Source organism: Staurois parvus, unplaced genomic scaffold (assembly GCF_062004578.1).
Source record: "Staurois parvus isolate SC_StPar_1 unplaced genomic scaffold, SC_StPar_1.0 ptg000287l, whole genome shotgun sequence".
NCBI lineage: Eukaryota > Metazoa > Chordata > Amphibia > Anura > Ranidae > Staurois > Staurois parvus.
Window position 1 is genome coordinate 21192856 of NW_028318083.1, and position 12587 is coordinate 21205442.

Consider the following 12587-nt stretch of genomic DNA (forward strand, 5'->3'; position numbering starts at 1 on the left):
AGTATGTTTACCTATAGTCTGCTCAGTAAATTGTTTTTTTTCCCTCCTTTCAGTAAAATGGTGAGACCAACATCTAGAATTTGGAAACATTTCAAAGCGAAATTTCTGCTGAGAGCAAAGTTGCAATTTGCAAATATTATGAGAAGAAATTTTCTTTTCTTAATGCTACATGGATGACAAAACACATCCCCGCACACTAGAGGTGCCCTAAAGACATTTTAAATACTTTATGGAATAAAATGATAGGGACTACAATGAAAGTGCCAGTAGCTTTTCCTTCCAGAGTTCTCACTCTAGAAACACTCTTTCTGCTGCTTCTGCATCATCACAAAGTGTTTCTTCATCAGCAGGATCTTCAAGTAAGGAAGTGTTACAAACGATTGCCTCACAAAAATACACAATACCTTCATTTATAGATAAAATGACACCTGAAAATCAGAACACTGATCAAAGTCTTGCAAGAGCAATATATGCTTCTGGATCAGCATTGTCAATAATTGACAACGCATATTGGCTGGAAGCTTTTAAATTATAATAATGGAAAGTGGGTGGATACATATGCAGTCCCTGTTATTCCATTTGTAATAAAAATAAACTTTTAAAAAGCAGGTTTAGTTTATTTACTGAATAAGCTGTATTTTTATTGGAAGCATAATACTTTTATATACACTGCATTTCACCTTCCCAGAATTACTTTCAATTTGTTTTTTTACGTTTTTCCAAAGTTTTCATTTTTCCGGGAAAAAAACAGGGAAAAATTTTTTTTTTTTCCATGGCTTCAAAATGTTCGGAAATTTTACATCTGTAATCTTAGTATGAAAGAAAGCGAAAATCACTTTGCAAGACAAAACGAAAGAAAAGGAAAAGTAAAAAAACAGGATTTTAATTCACACGTGATTTGATGATTGAAGTCAGCACTCATTCACTAAGCTAAGCAGAATTTCACTTTGCAAAAAGCAAATACACTTGGCTTAGTGAATGATGAGAATTGTTCTCACTTCAATTATCCAATCTAGTTCAAGGAAAAAAATGCTGTTTTTTTTAATAATTATTGTACATGATTAGGTATTTTGCAAAGTGAATTTTCACTTTGTTTCCCTTTATTTAACAAGATAAATGGGAATTCACTTTAAAAAAAGTGAACATGCTCTAGCCATGTAATAAATCAACCGTACTGTGTCTTAAAAATATTTTCTTGCCATGTTTTCTGCAATGTTAACTGAACATAGACACAATGCCATTATTACATGACACTTAAATTCCTTGAATATCAACTTCTACACTGAGATAGACTTACTTAACATGAGGTTGTCAAGTGTCAGTAGTAAAAGCTGTTGCTGATCTGTTACTTGTGGTTCCACAAACCAGCAGGCAAGCTGTTACTTGTAGTCCCACAGACCAGCAGTTAGGTCAATATGTTATTAGTAGTTCCACAGCTCTAACATGCAAGCTGTTCTGGTTCTTGTAGCTCCACGAACGTGCTCTATTCTTACTTTGTTTCTGTACAGGACTGAGTGCTGAGTGGTGTTGGCAGGTCCTACCTGCTGATTAACAGAATTAGCTACGTGGCTAGTCCCTGCTGAGCCTGGTTATCTCTCAGTCCTGCATCAGCTAATCAAATCATCAACCTTCTTTTCTGTTATTTGCCCTGATCCTTGGTTTTATTCCTGGCTTTCTGAGTCTGCAGCCTGCCCTGACCATTGTTTTAGTTTCTGGTTACTGATCCTGCTACTGAGCCTGACTTTTGACCTGTATCTTCTCTACTCTGTCTGCAACCAGCTTCTTCCTCTGGACTATCACTGCAGTGTGCCTTGTACTTCCAAACCAACGTCCTGGTACTTTCTTGTCTCCAAGTCTCTGTTTTTGAGTAGGAAGGGTAACAACCTGCTGTCAGCACACAGTCTTGACCATCTGGAGCTCTGGAGAATAAAGACTGGTCCTTGGTCTACTCCCTGGAGGATACCTGCTCTCATCTCTGATCATTTGCCTTCTTCTTTAAGTTTTGGTCCTACTCCCAGATGTGATCTGCCTAGCAGTGCCCTGTTTCACTCTGAGCCAGCTTTCGGCCTACACTTCTGGGATAAACCTACTGTCTCTCATTGGGGTAGTGCTCCTTGTTTAGGTAGAGGGTCTATGTCAGCACAGAAGCCATCTTGGCAGATGTGTTGGGTTCTTAACACCATCTAAATTACCAATATTTTTAAACTGTAGGACGTTCCTCACTCACATTTAGAGGCTCTTCCACTAGACTGTATAAAATATAAGCAGGGTGCTTAAAATCACAAGGAAGCAGAGTTTAAGGCCATCTGGGGCAGAAGTTGAAATCCTGTGTGTAGTAAGTGCCTGGGATCTAGGGTCTTCTCAGGTGCACAGAAATGAATTTCACAATAAACACAGGTACTTGCAGGATTCACAAACAGTAACGTAATTTAGATTTTTTTTAGGATCTGATAGGTTAGCTTTAAGGTAAAACTGCCACATTTAATAATGTTATAGAAGTTGTTCTGACCATGCAGCATACATTAAGCAAGCACAAATGGCAGATGTGAACTACGGATAAGTCTAATCATTACTGCTTTATTATGACCTAATGGAAAGGGTTATGTGCAGGTTACTTAACTGGCTGAGTAAAGTGCACTGACAGAGAGCTCACGAACAGCTAAACATAATTAGTGTAATTACGTCGGATGGAGAAAAGGCCTATGCAAGGATGCAAACAAGACTTACTTGCAATGGTGCTGGAACTAAATTATTTAATAACCTATTATTCTCTACCTATTAAAGTTAAGTATCAGGTCTTTAAGGTTTATTGAGTCTTTTGCTTGTTAAAGTGCCCAGTGCTGTACAGTGAAAGGCCATTTATTTTACTTGGAGACCAGATAAAGAAGGTCTTGGCTTTTGGAGCCCAGTTCACAAAACTTCTATCACCGCAAACATTCTTTGACAATGTGTATGCCATTTTTTGTATACTTTCTTTTACTCCTACGTCTTAATTTATGAAGACACAATATCAGCTTCCAAGCAGTCTTTACAGTCCCTATATGGATAGTTGACAAAGAAAACAAGAGACTTCTTAGTCTTTCGGTTTCTTGCTGATGCCCATGTTTTTGTAAGAAGCTTTTGCACCTGCTGTGCTTTCTTAACAAGACTTCTGAATTCAAGGAATATTTTTTAAAGAGTGCCAGCACCTAAAAACAAAGAGATTTCTACATGCTCACAATTTGCTTAAACACCGACTGTATTGAGTATCTTTCCTGTTCCATGTTCTGGGCTTCACATTGACAAAGGAAAACTTCATTACATTGCATGTTGAATCCAGGAGACAGGAGACAAATGTCTTCAAATATAACTACCTTCAAAACAACAAATTTTATTGGATACCATTGCAAAGATATTAGGGATGTGTTTATATATCTGCAAATATGCAAACATGAAATAATTTGCATAGTTTTAAGCAAAAAGAATAGAATTGTATGCTCATTTTACAAAAATGCCAAATTAAAGTAAGTATGCCATCCATTCTGCATATCTGAAACTAAAGTCTCTGCCTTAGAGAAGGTGTTTGGTAGGCACTCTCATTTATTAGGGTCAAAAAAGGTGCTTAGGTGCAAGTTTGAAGAAATTGAGACTTCATTAGTAAGCTAAAGGCAAACTCAGATGAAACACTAAAGAAGCTTTTCTGGATAAGAAAGTTAATAAGTTTTGGGTTCAAGAAAGGAAAAACTCACTTCTCCAAATTGCCCACTAGCTGCAATAGGTTGAGATTCTAACACATCGATTTGCGTTTCTTTAATGCACAAAACCAGACTTTTGTTTCTCTTTGACCTTCTCAGTTCTGTTAGTATATACTGTATAAATATATACAGTGAAGGAAATAAGTATTTGATCCCCTGCTGATTTTGAATGTTTGCCCACTCACAAAGAAATGATCAGTCTAAAAATCGAATGGTAGGTGTATTGAAACACTGAGAGACAGAATAGCAACAAAAAAATCCAAAAAATGTATGTCTAACAATTTATGCACTGATTTGCATGTTCATGAGAGAAATAATATTTGATCCCCTTCACAAAACATGACTTAGTAATTGGTGGCAAATCCCTTGTTGGCAATCACAGAGATCAGACATTTTCTGTAGTTGGCCGCCAGGTTTGCACACATCTCAGGAGGGATTTTGGCCCACTCCTCTTTGCAGATCCTCTCCAAGTCATTAAGGTTTGGTGGCTGACGTTTGGCAACTCGAACTTTCAGCTCCCTCCACAGATTTTCAATCGGATTAAGGTCTGGAGACTGGCTAGGCCACTCCAGGACCTTATTGTGCTTCTTCTTGAGCCACTCCTTTGTTGCCTTGGCTGTGTGTTTTGGGTCATTGTCATGCGGGAACACCCATTCACAACCCATTTTCAATGCCCTGGCTGAGGGTAGAAGGTTCTCACCCAAGATTTGATGGTACATTGCCCCATCCATCGTCTCTTTGATACGGTGCAGTTGTCATGTCCCCTTAGCAGAAAAACACCCAAAAAGCAGAATGTTTCCACCACCATGTTTGACAGTTGGGATGGTGTTCTTGGGGTCATAGGCAGCATTCCTCCTCCTTGAAACACTGCGAGTTGAGTTGATGCCAAAGCCTCATCTGACCACATCACTTTCAACTGGTCCTCCTCTGCATCATTCAGATGTTCAGTGGCAAACTTCAGATGGGCCTGAACATGTGCTTTCTTGAGCAGAGGGACCTTGCGGGCACTGCAGGATTTGAATCCTTGTCGGCGTAGTGTGTTACCAATTGTTTTCTTGTTGACTGTGGTCCCAGCTGCCTGGAGATCATTGACAAGATCCTCACGTGTAGTTCTGGGATGATTCCTCACTGTTCTCATGATCATTGACACTCCACGAGGTGAGATTTTGCATGGTGCACCAGACCTAGGGAGACTGACAGTTGTTTTGTGTTTCTTCCATTTGCGAATGATTGCACCATTGTCACCTTCTCACCAAGCTGCTTGGCGATAGTTTGGTAGCCCAGTCTAGCCTTGTATAGGTCTACAATCTTGTCTCTGACATCCTTGGACAGCTCTTTGATCTTTGCTATGGTGGAGAGTTTGGAATCTGATTGTTTGATTGCTCCTGTGGACAGGTGTCTTTTATACAGGTAACAAAATGAGATTAGCAGCACTCCCTTTAAGAGACTGCTTCTAATCTCAGCTTGTTACCTGTATGAAAGACACCTGGTAGCCAGAAATCCTGCTGAATGAGAGGGGATCAAATACTTATTTCCCTCATGAACATGCAAATCAGTGCATCATTTGCTAGACATGCATTTCTTTTGAATTGTTTTGTTGCTATTCTGTCTCTCAGTGTTACAATACACATACCAATCGATTTTTAGACTGATCATTTCTTTGTGAGTGGGCAAACATTCAAAATCAGCAGGGGATCAAATACTTATTTCCTTCACTGTGTGTATATATATATATATATATATATATATATATATATATATATATAAATAAATCACTTATAAATAGTGATATATATATCACTTATAAAATCTGATGCAGCTGTTAGCCGATCAGCCTCTAACTGCAGCTTGTTCAATTAAGCTTTGGCAAAAAAACCTGGAAGCTTTTGCACTCTCCAGGTTTAGTAAATCAACCCTATGACCTCATTGATAAGGCTAACTCCATTAAGCTGATCACATTCACGTATATGGTTTATTAAAGCGAAGTCTTTTAAAATGTCACTGCACAGTGACAGCGTACTGTTCAATGTGATGCCATCATTATGCTTAAAATAATGATGTCATTGATGAAGACAGAAGCCTTTTGTAAAAAACAATTGGCTTTCAGAGACTTACAATGGCCATCAGTACTGCAATATGCTTCACAGAGCTGTGATGGCCAAGGAATGCTCTTGCATCTCAGCACTGTTGTGCTTACCATGGCTGTCCTTTCACCCCAAAGCTTTCTATCTTATAGAAAGAATCAAATTAATTGAATTATTTGTATAATACTCAAAACGTAGCATTATACAAGCTTTTGGGAAGAAAGTAAGAGGTCCTTGACACAGTGTTGCACCTGCTCATTCAAGTTCTGAAAACATGCTGTCATACCAAATGGCCTAGTAAAGCTGTTACCAGTATGAGCCAATATGATTCTTGCATCACAGGTGGTCAGTTCTGTGTGGCTAAAGAACAGATTACTACTAACTTGCAATGCATATGTTAAATGACTGTGAATGTGATCTCAGGTTCGGATTACTGGTCTTGTTCTATTTTGCTGTTACACAGTAGAGCCTTCCTCGGAACTGGCAGGCTGCCCTGATACTCTCTTATGATTTACAAAGATATAAAATATATATTTATAATGCTCTACAAAAACTTGGCATTAGTTTAACTGTGTAAATGTTGCCTCTTATAACCATATAAAAATAGTTTAAGGATTTTAGTGGATATAATAAAATGATATATGAAGCATGTTAAGTGTTGATATGAAACCTATATATAAAAAGGGAGAAGAAATAAATAACTTTATAGAACTTACTGAAGTCAATACCCATTTGACCCACTGCAAAAATGACAGAGTGTGAGTACAACTAAATTGCATTCTTAATGTAAAAAATGTTGTTTTATGCTATCCTACTTTGATTAAATACCAGATTATTTTTCAATTATTTTGATTTATAAAGGGACTCTAGCACACTCATCTGTTGATAAATTTAGGTCAGCATATAACATGCACATAATCCATCTTTGTACGTATGGATTTGATCATGGTCTATATAGAAAAAGAACAAAACCTGGCATGATAAAGTCACCTTATACATACAGTTTCAGATTTGTATAATGCAAACATACAAATGATTCTTGTTGACAAAGAATTTAGATCCATTTCCAGACTGTGTATAATACAGTTTTTATGTAAGCTATTCAACTTTGCAGTTTTTTTTCTTCCTGTAATCAGTTTCAAATCTTTAAGTGAAGTTGCTAGCAATTTTAAATTTTTAAAGCTAAAATTCCTGTAGCCTTTGTTAACCAGAAAACTCTCCTCCGTGTGGTTCTCCTAGGAGAAATGCACATTTAAGTTATTTTTTTTTCTTTGCCACCCCACCCCTGACAATGATAGTCTTTTCAAGAAAATCAAAAGCTGCTGACAGACAGGAAATGCAAGTATGCACATACCTATAGTGGCTTCCAGTACTTACTGCTTCTCTCCTATGTTGTGTCTTTTGACAAGCAAAGCTTCCAAATAATGCTAAAATATCTCTGCACTTTTCTGACTTGCATATTCCTATTGACAAGTAAGGCAGACTATGATGGTGATAGGCCAATAGGAAAGTGAAGGGGCAAGAAGGATCAGAAAACTCAGACATGAACTTTTTTGCCTGGAAGACTTTCTGGAAGCTAAGCGGTTCGCACTTCCACCTGGCAGCACTAGGGTCGTTGGTTCAAATCTCAGTCATGGCACCACTTGCATGAAGTTTGCATGTTCTACCTGTATGGGATTCCCCCGGGAGCTCTGGGTTCCTCTCACACCCCTATGACCTACTGGTAGTTTTATTGGCTCATATCTAAATTGGCCCTAGTAAGTGTATGTATGAATGTGAGTTAGGGACCTTAGATTGTAAGCTCCATGAGGGCAAGGACTGATGTGAATGTACGATATAAATATAAAGTGCTGCATAAATTGTTGGTGCTATATGAGGACCTGTAATAAATAACAATACAAAAGTGGCATAGGAGCAGGGGCGGACTGACCATTTGGAAACTCGGGCACTGCCCGAGGGCCCAGGGTCAGTAGGGGGCCCCATGAGATGCCCCTGGTACCTTTTTCATAGGCTTTTTTGAGTTTGGGCAAGGACACAGGGACCCCATGATCCCCTATTGCCCGGGGGCCCCATGAGTTGTCAGTCCGCCCCTGCATAGGAGTTGATTTACTAAAGATAAACAGGCTGTTCACTTTGCAAGGGAAGTTGAACTGTGCAAGTGAATGTGGTGCAATTTCACTTTGCAAAGAATATCCAACAATTCTCAAGAAAAAAAAAATTTTCTTGCACATGCTTGGATTATGCAAATCATCAGAATTGGATAATGGAAGTGAACTCACCTCATTCATTAACCACTTGCTTACTTGGCACTTTTACCCCCTTCCTGTCCAGACCAATTTTCATTTTTCTTAGTTCTCATACTTTGACAATTGCTCGGTCATGCAACACTGTACACAAACTAAATTTTTATAATTTTTTAAGACATATAGAGCTTTCTTTTGGTGGTGTTTTGATCACCACTGGGGTTTTTATTTTTTGCTAAAAAATGTTTTTCTTAGATTCTGTTATAAAGTTTTGTAAATATGTAATTTTTATCCTTCACTGATGGGCACTGATAGGCTGCACTGATGAGGAGTCACTGATGGGCACTGATGAGGCTGCACTGATAGGCTGTACTGATGAGGAGTCACTGATGGGCACTGTTAGGTGGCACTGATTAGCAGCACTGTTGGGAACTGATGGGTGGCACTGATGGGCCCTGTTAGACTGCACTGATAGACACTGGTAGGTGGCACTGGTGGGCACTGTTAGGCAGCACTGATGAGCACTGTTAGGCAGCACTGATGGGAAATGATATGCGGCACTGATGGGTACGGTTAGGCGGCACTGATGGGTACTGTTAGGCGGCACTGATGGACATTTTTAGGTGGCACTGATGGGCAGCACTGATTAACTGATGGGCACTGATTGCCAGCACTGATGGGCACTATTGGCCGCACTGATGTGGCTACACTGATCACCAGGACACTGATGGTCAGTGCCTTGATGATCAGTATAGATATCCCCCTGCAAAATGCCACTTTACAGCTCTCCTCTCGGACTGTCAGCGCGAGGAGAGAACTGCCGATAACCAGCATTTCCTATTTAGCCCGTGATCAACTGTGATTAGACACAGCTGGTCACATGATAAATGCGGCTGTGATTGGCCTGTTCCATAGCCATGGGATTAGCTGTGTCCGAAGGACACAGCGATCACAGATCATGCGCAGTGCGTGTCCCAGGGGTGCGCGGGGGTACAGTTCTGGGAGGATGTCAGTGGACGCCATCCCAGAATGAGTCGACCGCGTTGTAGCTGTATTTTGGCTATAGCGCGGTTAGGAACTGGTTAAGGTCTGGGGACAATCCCCTTTGCAAAGTTCAACTTCACTTATAAAGTGAAAAGCCTATTTGCCTTTAGTAAATCAACCCCTATAGTCTCTTAAGCATATACTTACTTCAGCTGCATAGCTTTGGCGATCTTGGGTGTACACTCTGCCAAGCAATGCACAACCCCCTCTTTAAAAGGTTCCCAGCAAATAAATCCACTCCTAGGTATTTCTTGTATTTGCTTGGAGATCAGCTTTACAAGAAGAAAGATTGATAGCATTACAAATGCAATGTTTATTGAAAGCACAGATGTAGATTTAGGAGCTACATGACGATAGTGGTTATAAAGTGTCTACATATGAACAATTAAAAATAGAACAATTTTGTATAATCTAAAATTACATAATGTAATTTTATTAGAAATATATGAATATAGATAATTATTTCAACAGAATGATTAACGTGTTAATTAAAATTGATTATGAGATGCATATATTTTTTTCTTCTTTAACTGATTGCAAATGGCACATTTATAAACCTAATTAGTTTACAATAAATGGATAAATATTCAACGCTAAAACTGCATGAAGACACTGTAAATGTAATTTTAATCAGATCAAAAATCCCTGATTACCTGTTCTTGTTAGATTAGGGAATGTATGCTCAGAAAAACCATTACAACAATGGAAATGTGTGCTTAATTTGAATGGAGCTGTGTGCACATAGTCCCAAGCCAGACATATGTAATGCATTTCACATACATCAGCTTGCACATTGTTTTGAGTTTTAGAAAATTAAATGGATATGGCTTAATCATTTGTTTTAAACTTCAAGCATTTTGAATTCATGTTTTATTTAATTTTCAAAAGATACAGTGTGTTTCGAAAAGAATGACCCACTTTGAAATAGTTATATTTAATAATGAAAATGTGTTACATAACAAATTACAAACTACAAATTACAAATTATGTGTTACATAACAAATTACAAACTTCTAAGTGAGTCCTCAAGTTTCACTCACCGTGTTATAAATGCTCTATGTGCCCTTTACCTGCTGCACAGATAACATCAAGATGATCGCTGAATTTGTCCCCAATGTGTCTGAGAGTGTCTTCTTCCACAGAAGTTACTGCAGCCGTGATTCTGTTTTTAAGCTCATCCAAGTCTGCGGGTAATGGTAGAACATAAACACGTTGTTTTACATATCCCCACAAGAAAGTCACAGGGTGTAATGTCTGGAGATCTTGGGGGCCAAGAGTGTGGTGCCAAGTCTTGGAGTCCCAGGTAACCTATCAATCATTGAGGCAATGTTTCAATTAGAAACCAAGAAACATGGTTGTGCCAATACGGTGGTGCTTGGTCTTGCTGAAAAATGAAAGCTTCAGAGTCTTCATTAAGTTGTGGGAAAAGCCAGTCCTTCAGCATTTCAAGATAGGAATGTCTTCAATGATAGGAATAGGAATGTCCGGTATCAGTGCTTCTCTCAAAAAACAAAGGGCCATAAATCTTTTGCAAATTAAACCGTACAAAACACATTCATTTTTGGTGAATCTCACTCATGCCAAGTTTGTGTGGCTTCTCAAGTCCCCATATGAAACGTTGCTTCATCACTAAAAAAACAAGTGTGGTAAGAATCTGTTGTCTTCCATGTAGTCTAACAGCATATGGCAGAAATCTAAATGTTTTCTTTTGTCACTTACATGAAGAACTTGCACCAGTTGCAAATGTATTCAGCTTTGTATGTAGCCTCAGAAGCCAAGGTCATCTTAACACATGCTAAACAGTCGTAGGAGGGACTGCAAGTTCTCAGCACAACGAGTGGACTTGTGCTGGCTTCACTGAAAAACCTCTTTTGAAGTGCACAGTTGCCCTGAACCATGGTCGCCCCTTACATAAACACCTCAATTCTTTATATTGTTTATACCAACAATGAATGTTCTTTGCCACTGTTGGATTAATCCTAAAACGCTGTTGAAACGTATATGTTTAATTAATTGGCAGTGTGTGGTTGCACAGATAAAAGGTTTTAAATCTGGGTTATTTTCATTTTTAAACACACTGTATTTTCAAGGTGCAAGGTGCACCCATGATAGCGTGTGAGTTTGCTTTCAGACAATCTCTTTCTAACTGAATGTCTGTGCAGAATCTGGCTAAACAAGAATGATAGGGAGAATGATTCACTCTTCTAATGTATTCAGCTTTGTATGTAGCTTGAATTTCAGCTATTGAACTCTGCTAATTTAATCAAGCCTGGAAAACATGTGGAAAGATTTGTGATCAGGTTCGGCTATTTATGCTATACTGCATTCCCAAGTGGTAGAGCTCACTTTTCTCTATTGGCAATAAAAAGTATGATATAGTCATATTCCTGCCTCTAGTCTGCTGGTTGGCCAGTAAAGGAGCATCAACACATTGCTGAATTCATCACTCTGCTGTCCTCTTCTCTAAATAAATTCCTAATGTATAGTTGACAACAATGTTCTGTGGTTTACATTGCTGACCTACCCCCTTACATTCTTAATTTTGATGTGCATCAAATTAAGGAAGTTAATGTAATTACAAACTGCAGATACATACAGTATACTGGCTGTATACATTTATGATGATTATTAAAGAATAATAACAGATTTAAGATGTAACCATTATGTGCTTTTTATAAAGGAATCTTTCGTCTTTTCCTCATAGCCGTATTGCATTACATTTCAAAAGAAAATTATTATGCAAGTCGTCCTGTAAGTATACACAAATGTGCTCTCTGTACAGATCCTAGATAATACAATTTAGCAATTAAGTGCTCTTCTCTTGGGATTGATTCTTTAAAAAAAGTGGAAAGAAGAGTTTAGTTGGGTCAGTCAATATGGTATGAATGTGATAGGTCACCTATTGAACGTTTTTAGACAATCATGAAGTGAGAGTGGGTCACAGAAGGAAAACATGGTTGTAACAATCGTGGCGTCAGACCCCTGGCCTTCTCACCAAACTAGTGACCAAAGGACTAGCCAATCTAAAATCGCGATGTCACGTGTGTAACAATGCCACGCCCAGCTGCACCCTGCACACAGAGTTTCCAGCTAATGGACCACAATCTGTGTACCGGCAGCCTGGAAGCGATTGTTACTGGGTCAGGTTAATTACGCAATTAACCCTTCACACTGCCACCACCTCCTTTTTGTACAGAGAAAGAGGAAACTCAGCAATATCAGCAATAACACTATGATGGTTGGATAATCGCCTCTATACCACTGTCACCGCAGGCAGGTTATAGAGAGGGTTAAACACACACAGTAGCGCTCTTCAGCGGTAGGAATTTGTAATTTGCATTAAAGAGCTTTAGAAACAGTTCAACACTTTCAGGAAGTAAGATTTATTACTAAAAGGTCAAAAGGGTGCAATAAAAATATTTACAGGAAAAAGATGTAACCAATATATATATAAATATACAGAGAACAATAGCACAGCAAAG